The sequence below is a fragment of the Leopardus geoffroyi genome, chromosome D4 (assembly GCF_018350155.1).
Source record: "Leopardus geoffroyi isolate Oge1 chromosome D4, O.geoffroyi_Oge1_pat1.0, whole genome shotgun sequence".
In the NCBI taxonomy this organism is placed as follows: domain Eukaryota; kingdom Metazoa; phylum Chordata; class Mammalia; order Carnivora; family Felidae; genus Leopardus; species Leopardus geoffroyi.
This window is the reverse complement of record NC_059342.1, coordinates 32,548,389-32,565,509: the sequence shown is the minus strand read 5'-3', so window position 1 is coordinate 32,565,509 and position 17,121 is coordinate 32,548,389. Positions and strand designations below refer to the sequence as shown.

Genomic DNA, 17,121 nt, shown 5'->3' with positions numbered 1-17,121 from the left:
GCAACACTCCCCACCAACTAATGGTCATTTTTAATGTTCTTCTCACCCTCACTCCATATATACACAGTCATCCCTCATTATTCCTGGTTTCAGCATTTGCAAATTCACCTACTTGCTAAAATTTATCTGTAACCCCCAAACCAATACTTGTGGCACCTGCATGGCCATTCATAAACATTCGCAGTATTGAAATATTTGAATCAGCCAATATGCACATCCCTTCAGCAGAGGTCAAACAAGGACATGCTCCCTCTTGTTTCAGTCCTCAAACTGTAAACAAATATATTTTTGCACTCTCTTTAGTGCCAGTGGTATTTGCATTTTTTCTGTTTCTTATTGGTGATTTAGCTGCTTAAAACAGTCCCCAAGCATAAGTTCCTAAGTGCAAGAAAGCTATAATGTGCCCTATGACAAACATACTAGGTTATGTAACTTCAGGCATAAGTTATAGTGCTGCTGGCATGGGTTCAACATTAGTGAATCAACAATTATATATTAAATAAGGTGGCTTTAAAACAGAAATATACAGGGGTGCCTGGGTGGCTCAGGTGATTTCCCCTCAGGTCATGATCTCACAGTTGGTGGGTTTGAGCCCTGCGTCGGGCGCTGTGCTGGCAGTGCGAAGCCTGCTTGGAATTCTCTCTCTCACTCTCTCTCTGCCCCTCCCCAGCTCATACTCTCCCTCCTCTCTCAAAAAAATAAACATTAAAAAAAAAAAAACAGAAATACACATAAAACAAGGTGATTGACATATAGCTCAGTTGACAAAAATGTGTGATCAAAGCCTCACAGAAATCTAACCCTGTATTTCCCCTCAGTATTCAGTAATTCAGTATTCTCAGTGACTTTATGTAACATAACTACCAAAAATCATGAGAATCAATTATATCTTAGCCCTTTGAATGAGACCATTCAGAAAAAGCCTCCACCCCTCAGCCCTGGAAGCCATCTTCCCTCCTTCCCTCAAGAATTTCTCCCACTCATGGCAGTGGCCCAGGCAGCCAAATACTGCATACTGCAATTGACCTGCACGAGCTCCATTACTGCCCTAGGAACTCAGAATTGGGGAACAGAGGAAGCCATGAAGGGCTGGGACAGCCATTTTTCTTCCTTTTGCATAAACAGAGAATGACCAAAGGAAGGACATTAGCAGAAAGAAGTAGAATAGAGAGAGTCCACATAGCCCCAGAGAGAGATTTGAGGGGGAAAAAAGGAAGGAAAGAAACCAAGCCTCAGACATCGTAGGCATAATGGAAGTCATAGGGTAAACACTCAAAGAGTTTGCATCTGCAAGAGACTGAGTAGTCTGAAGAGCTGAAATCTACATTGCAAAAGGCATTCCAGATATGCTTTAAATTCTTCCAATATGAAGAGGCTTGAATTCAGAACTGGACAGAGTGTGGAACAAATTGGAGACCACAAGGTTTTCTTCTTACTGGAACAGAACTAGCACAGGTAATTTAGCTCTTAAGAACAGTCCTGGCACTATTACTGATCTCTGGATGACAACTAAGACAGCATGTTCATGGAACAAACAAATGCAGCAGCAACCTCCTGCACCCCAGATTTCAGCCATGGTGCTATGATCCCAGACCCTGATTCTTCAGTTTTCTATTTGTGGCAGAAATGGCAGATCCGTTAGCAGCACCTCCAGCAGTAGTGTTCTGGGATACATCCAGTGCCTGCTCTCCAAACTTCAACAGCTCCAGTATCAAATCCATTTCTGCTTAAGTTAACCAGGGCAGTAGCCATAATCTGTCACTAAATCATGACTGATAAAATTATCAAATACAAGCTGATAACAATGATGAATGGAAAAGAAACCTGGTATACAAATACCAGATGTACGGGCATCCAACTCTTGATCTCAGCTCAGGTCTTGATCTCAGGGTCATGCGTTCAAGCCCCACATTGGGTTCCACGCTGGGCATAGAGCCTACTTTAAAAAAAAAGAAAGAAGGAAAGAAAGAAAGAAAGAAAGAAAGAAAGAAAGAAAGAAAGAAAGAAAGAAAGAAAGAAAGAAAAAATACCAGATGTAAATCAAATGAATGCTTTCTTCACATCTGCTTGCCTTTTATTAGTAATCCTTTCTTAACAATCAGTTCCTTGGTATATCTTAATGAAATTAACTTGAATGACTCAAAATTCATTCTGTAATATTGAGTACAAATTATCAATTGAGCCACTAAACAAACTAACCAGCCACCTACAGCCACTTACTCTTAGTGGCCTACTATAGTAGAAGCTCTCAATAACCTTCTATTTAACAGATTTGCCAGATAAAGGATACACACTATATATTATCTCTGAAAAACACCACACAGTACAAACTTGAGTATGTTTATTATGTCTAAGTACCAGTTGAATTGCATGCTTAGCAATCAAGTGTTTATTTCCAATCCAGTTTATGCTACTTGTGCTAATTATCTGACATAATTAAATATTATGTAAATAGATGAAGTGTGAATACAACAATGTTATGTTTCTATAAGATTTAAGTTGAATCTTTTGGAGTGATCCAGTAAAGATGAGATGATTTTTAAAAAAGGGAAGGGGGATATCAAATGAAGTGTGGGAATTGCAACAGTAAAACGTTAGGGGGTAGAAGGATTTGTAAAATCTACGATTCCAGCTCATATTACTTCAAATGTTTCACTCACTCTGCTTTGAAAAAATAGAAACTGAAAGCGGTAGATGCTGTATTGGGTGTGGTTTATGCAAAAGAGGAAATGCAGGACTTCAAACTTCTTTCAAAGAAATGGCTTTGCCTTACAACAAAAGATAAGCAAATTATTGTACAAGTTTTAAGTAGAAATAAAATAATTGATGTATGTATCTTTTTTTATATAATAGGCATCTTTAACCAAAACAAAAACTACTCAATACCTTGGGAAAGAACCATTCTGTCTTATAATAATGAAAGGTCAATTGTCAAAAGTCTTTCCACATGGCTAAGGATAGCTATTTCCCTTATTTCTTCCACACTGCCAAGCCTCCATTCATGCTTTAGAAGAAAGTTAAATCAATGAAGGCGTCTAATGTGAGTTAAAGAAAAACACAAAACTTTGTGGGTTTATTCTTATACTTACTGCTATTATTACTTTTTTTTTTTAACTTTTTCCTTAGAAGAACTTCAAACTTACAGAAAAATTGCTGGAATAGAATAAAAGAAAAAGCCTGCATATACTGCAGCCAGATGATCTGAAGCCAGATTCATCTAATAATATTTTACCCTATTTGCTGCTTTATCAATGTGTGTTCTCATCTCTCTTCTTCCATTAATATATCACCCACACACAATTTTTTTTTTCTGAACCATTTAAGACTAAGTTGCATACATCATGGTCCTTTACCCCATTTCCTAAGAATAGGGGTCTTACATAGATAAAGTTTTCAACTCCAGTAAGTTTAACATAGATACAATACTTGTATCCAATTTCTGTGTTCCAATTTTGTCAAGTGACCAAATAAGATACTTGACACCTTTTTTTCCCTCTAGTAGGGAATTCCATCTAGGATTAGAAAATGCATGTAGCTGTCATGTCTCTTTAGTATTCTTTAATGTGGGATATTTCCAGAGCCTTTCTTTGTCTTTAATTTTTTAAGTATTCAGTCATTTTGTTTTAACATTTAAATAGAACGTGTATTTGTTTTAAATTGAACATTTTCTGGGTGGCCCAGTCAGTTAAGCATCCAACTTCAGCTCAGGTCATGATCTCACAGTTTGTAAGTTCGGGCCCCGTGTCAGGTTCTGTGCTAACAGTTCAGAGCCTGGAGCCTGCTTCAGATTCTGTGTCTCCCTCTGTCTCTGCCCCTCCCCTGCTCATGTTCTGTCTCTCAAAAATGAATATATGTTAAATAAATAAATAAATAAATAAATAAATAAATAAATAAATAAATACAACATTTTTCATCTTGGTATATTTTTTAAGCTAAGAATTTTTCCTTTTGTTGCTGGCATATAATATGTCATTAATTTTTAAATTGATCTCATATCCAGCTACCCTAGTCCTCTCATTTCCACTAATTTGTCTATCATGTGAAAATTATCTGAGAATAGTGCTTTTTTGTTGTTTCCTTCATAAAACTTATTCTTTTTATTTCTCTTTCTCCTTTACTGACCTGTCTAGGACACCCTAGTGCTAAAGAGAAGTAATGACAGGGGAATGTCTTAATATACAGGGAATGCTTCTAGCCTCTGCAATCAGACAACACAAAGAAATAAAAGGCATCCAAATCAGCCAGGAGGATGTCAGACATTCACTCTTCACAGATGACATGATATTCTATATGGAAAACCCAAAAGATTCCACCAAAAAACTTCTAGAATTGATTCATGAATTCAGCAAAGTTGCAGGATATAAAATCAATGCACAGAAATCAGTTGCATTCCTATACACCAACAATGAAGCAACAGAAAGAGAAATCAAGGAATCGATCCCATTTACAGTTGCACAAAAAACCATAAGATACCTAGGAATAAATCTAACCAAAGAAGTGAGAAATCTATACACTGAAGACTATAGAAAGCTTATGAAAGACACTGAAGAAGACACAAGAAAATGGAAAAAGATCCCATGCTCCTGGATAGGAAGAAAAATATTGTTAAAATGTCAACACTACCCAAAGCATCTACATATTCAATGCAATCCCTATCAAAGTAATACCAGCATTCTTCACAGAGCTAGAACAAATAATCCTAAAATTTGCATGGAACCAGAAAAGACCCCGAACAGCCAAAGCGATCTTGAAAAAGAAAACCAAAGCAGGAGGCATCATAATCCGAGACTTCAAGCTATACTACAAAGCTATAATCATCAAGACAGTATGGTACTGGCACAAGAACAGACACTCAGATCAACAGAACACAATAGAGAACCCAGAAATGGACCGACAAATGTATGGCCAAATAATCTTTGACAAAGCAGGAAAGAATATCCAATGGAATAAAGATAGTCTCTTCAGCAAGTGGTGCTGGGAAAACTGGACAGTAACATGCAGAAAAATGAACCTGGACCACTTTGTTATGCCATACACAAAAATAAACTCAAAATGGATGAAAGACCTCAATGTAAGACAGGAAGCCATCAAAATCCTCGAGGAGAAAGTAGGCAAAAACCTCTTTGATCTGGGCCACAGCAACTTCTTACTCAACACGTCTCTGGAGGCAAGCGAAATAAAAGCAAAAATGAACTACTGGGACCTCATCAAAATAAAAAGCTCCTGCACAGTGAAGGGAACAACCAGCAAAACTAAAAGGCAACCAAAGGAATGAGAGAAGATATTTGCAAATGACATATCAGATAAAGTGTTAGTATCCAAAATCTATAAAGAACTTATCAAACTCAACACCCAAAAACAAATAATCCAGTGAAGAAATGGGCAAAAGACATGAATAGACACTTCTCCAAGGAAGATATCCAGATGGTCAACCGACACATGAAAAAATGCTCAACATCACTCATCATCAGGGAAATAAAAATCAAAACCACAATGAGATACCTTACACCTGTCAGAATGGCTAACATTAACAACTCAGGCAACAACAGATGTTGACAAGGATGTGGAGAAAGAGGATCTCTTTTGCACTGCTGGTGGGAATTCAAACTGGTGCAGCCACTCTGGAAAACAGTATGGAGGTTCCTCAAAAATTAAAAATAGAACTACCCTACAACCCAGCAATTGCACTACTAGGCATTTATCCACGGGATACAGGTGTGCTGTTTCGAAGGGACACATGCACCCCCATGTTTATAGCAGCACTATCAACAATAGCCAAAGTATTCAAAGAGCCCAAATGTCCACCAACGGATGAATGGATAAGGAAAATGTGGTATATATATACAATGGAGTATTACTCAGCAATCAAAAACAATGAAATCTTGCCATTTGCAACTACATGGATGGAACTGGAGGGTATTATGCTAAATGAAATTAGTCAGTCAGAGAATGACAAAAATCATATGACTGCACTCATATGAGGACTTTAAGAGACAAAACAGATGAACATAAGGGAAGGAAAACAAAAGTAATATAAAAACAGGGAGGGGGACAAAACAGAAGAGACCCATAAATATGGAGAACAAACTGAGGGTTACTGGAGGGGTTGTGGGAGGGGGAATGGGCTAAATGGGTAAGGAGCACTAAGGAATCTACTCCTGAAAACATTGTTGCACTATATGCTAACTAATTTGGATGTAAATTTTAAAAAATAAAAAATAAAGTTATATATATATGTGTGTGTGTGTATGTATATATGTATGTATATATATGTATGTATATATACAGGGAATGCTTCTAACCTTTAGTCTTCAAAATTCTTACTATGTATAAGTACCCTTTAACAGGTTAGAAAAGTTCTACTCTATTCCCTTCTCCAGGAGATTTTTTGTTGTTTTTGTTTTGCTTTCAAATCACAAATAGATGTTAAATTTTATCAAATGCTTTTTCTGTACCTGTTACAATGGATTTTCTTTTATCTATTATTGCAATTAAATATGATTCTAAAGTTGGGGTACCTGGGTGGCTCAATTGGCTAAGCGTCTGACTTCAGCTCAGGTCATGATCTTATGGTCAATGGTTTTGAGCTCCACACTGGGCTCAATTCTGACAGTGTAGAAACTACTTGGGATTCTCTCTCTCTCCCCCCTCTCTCTCTGCCCCTCCCCCACTCATGCTTTCTCTCTCAAAATAAATAAACTTTAAAAAATATATATGATTCTAATGTTGAACTAACCTATATTACTAGAATACACCTGATGCCATATCACACTACAATTATCTGTACTAATATAATATTTAAGGTTTCATATTCTGTCTTCCTAAGTGAGGCTAGCTTATAATTTTCCTTATTCACACTATCCTTGTCTAATGCTGGCATTAGGATGTATCAACCTGAAAAAATGAGGCAGGCAGTGTTCCTAAAAGAGACAAACTTTGACTTTGTTAGGGTTAGAATTAAGTATTATTTGAATACTTTGTAGAACTAGCCTGAAAAACCATCTGAACCTGGCATTTTCTTTGCAGTAAGACTTATAACTACAGAATCAATTCTCTTAAATGGTATGTTTCTACTACTTCTTGTTTTGTGTGTGTTTTAGTGTGTGTGTGTGTGTGTGTGTGTGTGTGTGTGTGTGTGTTTTATTGAAGTAGAGTTGATACCCAATATTAGATTCACTTCAGATGTACAAAATATTGATTCAACAATAATATATATATTATGAAATGTTTACCACAATAAGTGTAGCTACCATCTGCCATAATATTGCTACTCCTTCTTGAATCTGTTTCAGAATTTATACTTCTCTGGAAAACTGTCCATGCAAATGTATTTGCCTAAGTTTTTCATGGCCTCATGTATAATAAAGTAGTCTTTCCGGTCCTCATGCTATTCCTATCCATTGTTTTTTATCCAAGATAAGAATCCACAGCTCCTATCACTCTCAAAAATATATCACACATGAACCCAAAAAATAAGAGTTACTGGATTTGATCACAGCCACAGAAGTGAGCTGAACTGTGCCTCCATCAATAGCACAGTGACTTCACCTAAGCACCTCATCTTTGTTAATGTTAAGTCTCAGTAACCCGTAAACTTGGGAAATTGAACAAGTTCAATGTTCCTACAACTGGTGAACAGTGGTTCCACCAGTCCTCTGAAAAATAAGAATGAAAGTGCTCTAATTTTTCATAAAGTTCCAGTTTTATTCTCAAAGAATGCTTTCTACTTTGTTGATATTTTTTGGACAGTAGGAATAGATAGTAAGTTTTCTTTGATACTTTTTTTTTTTTTTTTAGAAAAAGTTGACCCAAAAAAAAAAAAAAGGAAAGGAAATTAAAAGTTGGCAAGCCTATGTCAATCCAACTTATTTTTTCAAATCCAGAAGTCTGGAAACCAATAAACTATATGATCTCTAACACCTTCATGGTCACAATGTTGTATGTAAGAGAGAGGAAGGGACAAAGGATAGAGGGATGGAAGAAACTAATTATTTACATTAACAAAGATCAAGTAACTTACTCAAGCTCAAGTCCTTATTTAACCAACACCTTCCTGATTTCCAAGCTTTTAACTCTACAATACCCCCATCCTCTACTTAAATAGATAAATTTTCCAAATGTAACATTCTTAATGAATCTTTCTCTCAGTAAAAATGGCTTCTGATTGCAAATCACTCTAACTTCAAAGCATGATCTACTAGTTATGTAAGATAACTAGTCCCATCATTTTCCTCCAAAGCACATAGATTTTCAGGTCTTACTGCCTATCCCTCCTAAATCATTCATTCCGTCAAATGACAGCTCTGTTTCTACAGCTAAATACAAAGATTAATCAAAGAAGTTGCCTGATAAAACTATTTAACTTCAAGGACCTGGAGGCAATAAGAAGGAAGAAAAAAATAACTTTCTTAAGATAAGAGAGCCATCTCGAAAGTGCAAAACACAGGCATTGACTACTGAAAGAGCTACACTCACTACAGAAAAGGTAACAGAAGAGATTACAAAGTCATTCTGAGACAATCCCAAAAGAGGTATGTCCAAGCCAAAGCAGAAGGAAGAATCTTTGTATCACGTAATGGCAGAACAACAGTTTACAATTAATTATCAATCAAAAAGATAACAAACTTACTCAAGGTCACATAGCTTTGAAAAGATAATTATAGATATTGCTGAGATTTTGCTGTAGAGGATTAAATGGACAGGGAGGTAGAAAGGGAGTCTGCGGTGCTTAAAATATGCTTCCATCTAGCTCTGGTACAGAATCCAAAAGTAAAAAGAATTCCTCCCAGGATAATCGACACCTAGCTTGACCAAACTCAGAAGGAAAACAACAATAGTAATAAAAGATTGGACAATTGACCAGCAATTCCTTCCCTTTGTCAGAAACTGAAAATCCAGAAGGCTAAGGAATCCTAGAAAAGTCGACAATACAAGACAGTATGTACTTCTGAGTCAAATTCAGGGTACAAACATAAATGCTATAAGAGTTCCTAGAGAAAAGAAAAGACCACAGATGGGCACTGTGGGAAAAGGCACAGTGAAGAGGTGGGTTTGAGATGGGCCTTTAAAATAAATAGCATCTGGGTCAAAAAAAGGTGAGCTGTCCTTCTACAGGAGATAGGGAGCACACAATAACACACTAACATAGAAAATAGTAATTCATTTAATCTTCCCAACAGCCCTAACAAGAGAAGTATTATTATTAACCCTATTCTGTAAGTGAGGAATTGGAAGCCTAGATCAACATTCTCAAACTTTTTAGTCTCAGGGCTCCCATATACTTCTAAAGTTTACCGAGGGACCCAATAGTAAGAGCTTTTATTTTTGTGGCACAAATATTTACCAAAACCGAGGAGTTTCTTAAATTATAAATTAAAAGATAAATTTTAAATCCCCATATGCGTGAAACTTTTAAGATAAGTTTAAATTGTTCATCAGTCAAAGGCAACAATGGTTCCCAACCAGGGGTGATTTTTGTCCCCTTGGGGAAACTAACAATGTCTGTGGTTATTTTTGTTTGTCACAACCGGAGGAGTGTTATTGGCGTCTAGTGGGCATAGGCCAGAGACGCTGCTTAACATACAATGCATAAGAAAGCACCCACAACAAAGAATTATCCAACCCTAAATGTCAGCTGTGCAAAGGTTCAAAAACCCTGCTCTGGGGCCTAAAGAAACTACAGTGTATGTTCAATAATAGACATTGTACAATAATGTTCACAACAGCATTTTTGTAATAGCTAAAAATTGAAAGCAACTAAAATGTTCATTTACAGAAGATCGCTAGATAAGAGTATATTCAACCGTGGAATATTATACAGCAGTGAAAATTAACAAACCAAAACTACTCTCAACAATACATATGAACCACAGAAAGTCTTAGGCTACTCAAACCATATGTCTATTTTTACAAACCTAAAAAATAAAATTTAATCTGTTCTTAATTAAATGCATATAAAATAAATCCATTTTTTTAAAGCAAGGGAATACTGGGTCACCTGGCTGGCTTAGTCAGTAGAGCATGCAACTCTTGCTCTTCATGTCATATGAGTTAGAGCTCCACATTAGGGATAGAGTTTACTTAAAAATAATAATAACAATAAAAATAAAAATATTTTTTAATTGAAAAAAATTGATAAAGCAAGGGAATACTAAACACAAAAATCAGGACAAGGTTGCTGAAGGAAAAAAGATGGGATACAAGAGCATCACATAATATCTGGATACATTCATAGGACTGTCCCCTGTCTTTTGCATGCCTCATGCATTACAGAAAACCTTTTTTACATTTATGAAATAACAGAAATGATATACTTCTGAAAATAGTTAGAAAATTGAAAAAGATACTTTAAATTAAACCAAAAAAAATGTTTAATAAACTTCTATGCTAAAATCATTATTTAATATAAACAATCTTTTTGTAATACCAAACAATCACTCCCAGCTTTTAATTTTGGCAATTCCATATTTTTGTACATTAAATGTACCAAAAGTAAGACAGACCTGCATGGCCAGTAAAGACCTCAACAGCTTTAAGCTGTTTTCTAACCGTATTTTGTGACATTATTTTAATTGAAAAGTCCGTAATTAGGCTCTGTGTTTGTATTCAAGCTCTTAAAGTGGCAATAAATTGCTTGGGTTTCCTTCTCTTAGTCTACTCTGCTATACAACCAACAACATAACTATAAATACCTTTAAATTTACAGATTAATAAAGTGTGGCTCTTTTGGTAAAATAACTAACTTTTAAATAATCATCAACTACAACATCAACAATGATTTTAACACTAAAAGATCATTTGAGTAGGAGCACCTGGGTGGCACAGTCAGTTAAGCATCCAACTCTCAATCTTGGCTCAGGTCTCGATCTCACAGTTGGTGAGTTCAAGCCCCACATAAAGTTCGGCACTGATGGCATGGAGCCTGCTTGGGATTCTGTCTCTCCTTCTCTCTGTACCCCTCCTGCTTGTGTGTGCTCTCTCTCGCTCTCGCTCTCTCTCTCTCTCTCTCTCTCTCTGAAAATAAATAAACTTAAAAAAAAGATAATTTGTGTAGAAAATCATTTGCACACTAGGATAAAAATCTTTCCTAGCTATGTGAACTATGTATCCTACCAATACTTTTGATCTGAGAGGAAATTTTGACATAAATGAATCATTAATGGCAGAGGAAAAGAAAGTTCACAAATAGCAGTGATTCTAAATAATAAATCTGTTTATCTAGAAAGTAGCTTATCGTGTTTCATAAAAGCAATTTCTCATATTGCAATGCAGGAAAATGTCAGATCTTACAATTCAATGTTTCAAAGTACAGAGAATACGGTCAAAAAAAAGAAAAAAACTCAGTATAAATGCAGACACAATGTTAAATCCTTTTGAGGAAAGTAAAAGATATTCTAAAGTAATATGGATATTACATTTAACAGTAAATTACCTGACAGACAATGATCAAAAGGCAGAGAAAGCATCATCTTGGCATTAAGTTTTTTTTTTTAAGAATAGAAAATACTAAGTAAAAATGACCAATATTTTCTTTACCACTGAACTCTCCTTCTAAACCTACTATTTTAAATTTAAAGCCAAACATAATCTTTAGCCTGTATATCAATAAAACATCTAAGCATGGAACAAAAAATGCTTTAAAAGTTATGAAGAAGGTAGAAATAATTTTTAAAACATTCAAATTTGTATCTGATTGAGATTCATGACCTTTACGAAAAGGGCTTAAAAAGAGAAATTCTAAAGTTTTCTAAAATTTGAATTAAAAAAAAAAAAAAAACTCATTCTCTGTTAATTCCAAGTTTAGGAAAATCACAAAATTATAGTAAAATATGGGTACAGACAGTACCAAAAAATTATGCAGTCAATGCTAACTACCATTTCTGCATAAATAGCAAAAAAGGGCTGTTCCCCTATGAGTGTGAATTTAGAAATCTGATTGGCTTTCTAAATCCCTATTATTATGCAGAAGGATTGATAAGGACACACAAAACAGCTAAAGGAAATAAAGCAATTTCAAGTTTGCAAAACTTGCACTGCACATAATCGTGAGTTCTAAGAATCTTGCAGGGCTTGGAGGGCTTAGATTGTCTCCGTCCAAGACCTGCAAAGGAGGGAACACTTCCTGGCACAGGCAAGACCTACCTGAGTCTCCCAGGTCCCAATGCCCAGACCCAAGACACCTGCAGCAGTACCTGGGCAACTACTGGCCTTGTGTTGCCCACCGCACAGCCCAGCACCCTGAGGCAAGCTTACTGGCCAGCCCCTCAGCTGATTTCTGAACTGTACCAACTGTGCAATTCCTGGCCTGGCGCAGACCCAATCAATGTCTGGGGTAGAACCCATATCACTACCACCGGCTCTACAGTAAAGCCCATTTTGCATATACATCTGAGATTACCTAAACCATTTAGGCCTATCAGAAGAACTCATGAGAGGCCAGGTAAATCACTCATTATTTGTTTCATACATAAAACATCAAAATGCAATTTTATATGCAAACTCTGAAATTATTTCTAAAGATTCACAATCACACAAGCCATACATGGTATCAGCTATACTGAGCAGGGGAGCAAAAAGGATTGGAAAACATCAGACACAATAATCTGACACTTCTTACTTGTTTCATTATTAATGAATACAAAGAACACTATTTTAAAGAACCACGACAATTTGCACATTTTTCAGCAACTAGCTCTCCAAAAAAATCAAGCTTACAGAAAAAGCGTTTACTATATTCTCATCCTGTATGCAATGCTATACCTCGCACAGGTATTTGTTGATCATATATTCTCTTAATCTTAATACCAATACAGGAATTCTTTTACATGCAAACACATCTAAACACATGAAAGTATTTTCAGTGTCTATTTAGATGAGTTTAACTTTCCTCAAAATCTCAAATATTTAACAAAACTATAATAATCACAAATATAATCATAAAAGCATAAAGGAAAATCATAATCTGTTACCCAATGCTTCTCCTTGACTTATTCTTTTTGAATTTTTATTTTATTTTATTTTATTTTATTTTATTTTATTTTATTTTGAGAGAGAGAGAGTAAGCAGGGAAGGGGCAAAGGGAGAGAGAGAGAGAATCCCAAGCAGGCTCCAGGCTCAGCATGGAGCCTGAGGTGGGGCTCCATCTCACAACTCTGGGATTATGACCTGAACCGAAACCAGGAGTTGGATGCTCTGCCAACCAAGTCACCCAGGACTATCTTCATTGACAACTCTTTGAATAGTGAAATCTTATTAAAATGAATCTTAAGAGAAGGAAGGAAAAATAAGATAAAAATAGAGAGGGAGGCAAACCATAAGAGACTCTTAAATACAGAGAAAAAACTGAGGGTTGCTGGAGGGGTGGTGGGTGGGAGATAGGCTACACGGCACTTGTTGGAATGAGCACCGGGCGTTACATGTAAGTGATGAATCACTGGGTTCTATACCTGTAAACAATACTATACTGTATGATAACTAATTTGAATTTAAATAAATTTTAAAAAATAAAATTAATCTAAAAACAAAAACAAAAACCTTGCATTTGCTTGGTTCTCTACTGTGCTATAACATACAGTACTTCATTTTCATTCTTAAAAGTGTTCTAGCCAGCTGTGATTATTACATTTGAGAGATGATGAAACTAAGGCTCAGCAATGGAAATCACTCTCCTAAAGTCAGACAGCAAATACGTGCAATGAACTGACTACACGTTTAGTATTGCCAAGTATAACTGACCTCTTTGCTAGACTCCTCAGCTACCATAAAAAAATAAGCCAAAAGCCCACTAAATTAAGAATAAGCTTGCAGTGGGGCAACTGGCTGGCTAGTCAGTTAAGCCTCTGACTTCGGCTCAGGTCATGATCTCGTGGTTCGTAAATTCAAGCCCTGTGTCAGGCTCTGTGCTGACAGCCCACAGCCTGCTTCAGATCCTGTGTCTCCTTCTCTCTCTGCCCCTTCTCCACTCATGTTCTGTCTCTCTCTGTCTCTCAAAAACGAATGAACGTTTAAAGAAAATGTCTAAAAAGACTTTTTTTAATTTAAAAAAAGAATAAACTTGCAGTACCAAGCCCAGACGTTTTCACAGAATTATGCTCAATTTTTAAGAAATGTAATCCAAAGTTATTTAAGCTATTCCTGAGCCCAAGAAAGAAAAGAAAATGTTTTAAAATTCTTTAAGAAGCAAGCCTAAATGGATAAAAAAATTTGACATACGGCCCAAAAAACTTCAGAACAATTCTATGTAAGAGTATCAATGAAAATTCTTTTAAAAGCTGAGGAAGAAAAATCCAAGAGCACATTAAAATAATATATCATGACTAAAAAAATCATCCCAGAGTACAAGAATGCTTCAATATTAGTACATCTGTTATATAATTTTTGTGTGCATGTGTGTGTATGGATAAATACATATAAATGTATGTCTAAACAAACACATATTCTCTAGCTCTGTTCGCTGAAACGGCACAGGAGCAACACCCAATATCAATAACCATCTAGATCTTTGCTTCTAAATATTTGGGGCAGGAAAAGTTCAAGATAAGCCTGCATATGTCACTGTGCCCAAAACGGAGGGGATGCTCAAAGAATGATGGGATATGTCAAAAGGACACAGAATCTCACATAAAGGATTCCCATGGGCCAAACTTATGACAATGTAAGCAGCAATATAAATAACAATTATTAACAGATTATAACTCATTGAATAGCATAGGAAACCATAAATCCTAATAGATAAAAATAAATAAATTGAAAGCTTAATAAGGAGATAGATATTTATACAGTTTTTTAAAACAAAACAAAAAAACTTTAGCGAAACATAGAAGACTCTAGCATAGATCTTAAGCAATCAGAGTGAATACTACCAGTAACAGAACAAAATGAGATTGTATGCCACCTGATAAGATGTAATGAATACAGTTCCACCTCTGTGACATTCCTGCCAAACATGCCTCAAGAATCTAATCACAAGGAAACATCAGAAAACAAAAATTAAAGGAGACTATAAAATAACTGGCCTGTAATCTTCAAAGGTGTCAATATTATGAAAATCAAGGAAAGACTAATGACTATATTTGAGAGTGAAGGGATGTTTAAAGGACCTGAAAACAAGAAAATGCAATGCACCATTTTGGACTGGATACTTTCACTACAAAGAACATTACTATTACAAATGGTGATATATAAAGGACTAAAGATTCGTTGAAAGTAGTATGTCAATGGCAGCTTTTTTATTTTGATGGAAATACTGTGTTTATGTGGATCTGCCTGTTTTAGGAAATATATACACTGAAGTACTGAGGAGCAATGGGACATGAGGCAAATTTTTCAAGGAAATAAAAGTTCTTTGTACAATAATTGCAACTTTTCTAAAAAAATTATTTTTAAAATAAAATAAAAGAGAACAAAATTTAAGAAAATATGCAAGATCTGTGTAAAGATATTTTTTTAAATGTCCTTTCTAAGGACTTAAACACTTAAATGGAAAGGCATACCATATGCTGGGCAGGAAAAGTCAACATCTGAAAGATATTTCTCTGTTAGTCCATCTAAAGACATTCCCAATAAAACTATCAATAGGTTTTTGGAGTTTGACATATTAATTTTAAATTAAAAATAATGAGGGAAAATAAATAAGAATAGCCTGAAAAGTTCTGGAAACATGTTATAAAGCTACAACAATTAAAACATTGAAGTAATGATGATGTATAAATAGATCACTATATAGAAATAGAACCAACCTAAATCACTTTCAATATTGCACTGGTTAAATAAATTATGGTACATGCATACTAGGTAATACTGTGCAATCATTTTAAAAAGAGGGATTTCTACATGTACTCATATTTTAAAAACCACATTCAAGTTATAGTGGTAAATGAAAAATAATTCAGAACAGCAAGTATAGATACTACGATACATAAATGTGTAAAAAAAAATGTGTATATATACATATATATGCTTTACAAAGTATCTTATATAGGCTGTATGGAATATCTCTGGAAAGCCCTAAAAGAAATCCTTTAACCGTGGTTAACTGGGGCACCTGGGTGGCTCAGTCGGTTAAGTTTCTGACTTCAGCTCAGGTCATGATCTCATGGTTCCTGAGTTGCCCCCCTGCCCCAACATATCGGTGTGGAGCCTGCCAGGGAGTCTCACTCTCTCCTTTCTCTCTGCCTCTCTTCCACTCGCATTTTCTCTATCAAAATAAATAAATAAACTTTAAAAAAATTTTTTTAAAAAGTGTTTAACCAAAAAGAGGAAACTGGCTGTCTGATGGCAAAAGTGAGAGTATGTACTTTTTACCTATTTATATCTTCTGAATGTTACACCTTGTTGAATACTTTGCATTGTCTATTTAAAATAATATGTATTTTATATATATACACATACATATACATACATTTACATATATGTGTGTATATATATATGTGCATGTATATGTATGTGTATATATGTGTGTGTATATATATACACATATATATATACATACACATATATACGTGTATTATATATACATACACGTATATATACACATATATGTATATGTATGTATATATATGTGTGCGTGTGTGTATATATATATATAAAATATAATGATTTTTACTAAGTTAAATTATCAAAAAGGAATGAATTTCCCTATTGCGGGCCCAAATTCCACCTAATGAAAGCTGCCCTGAAAATTCAGAATTCTCAGTAAAGTGTCCAAATTTCAGGTGATAGTTCCTTTTGAGAGTTAAACAGATAAAAACAAAATGGGTGAGATAAGCAGACTGCAAAACAAAACACCTGCACCTTCAGTTTTACCCACATAGGGACACCAGTGATCTTTCTAAGTATCTGATAGATTCTCAAAACAGAAAAGAAGGAACAAGCCGATTGTTGAATCAGAGAAAATATCCTTAGGACCAGAATTTCAACAAATGTCTGGTGAAAAACTAGTTAGAAGATGGAGATAAAGACAGAGCCAAAGTGAAAAATTTGACTTCTTCTTTAACCTCATTCAAAAGGAGGAAATGTTACTGCATGAAGAATGCTCTGATGAGAAAGTTGAGTACTCTAGAGGGTCAGAGAAGCCCATCAGTTAAAAAAATATATTGTTTAAACTACTCTTCAACACAACCC

General features: G+C 35.3%; 1 protein-coding gene across 20 annotated transcripts in view; it reads right to left on the bottom strand.

The window, feature by feature from the left end:
• The window catches only part of KDM4C (lysine demethylase 4C), a 428,186-nt gene that overhangs the window by 402,642 nt on the left and 8,423 nt on the right, over nucleotides 1-17,121 (bottom strand). For 3 of the 20 annotated variants that reach the window (XM_045468819.1, XM_045468822.1, XM_045468829.1), the window contains exon 3: nucleotides 1,840-1,939. The exons of 16 other annotated variants lie outside the window; for them this stretch is intronic. The gene's annotated coding sequence lies outside the window, so the exon portion shown is untranslated. The remainder of the gene's footprint in view (nucleotides 1-1,839; nucleotides 1,940-17,121) is intronic. One more of the 20 variants, XM_045468820.1, reaches the window with a different exon arrangement.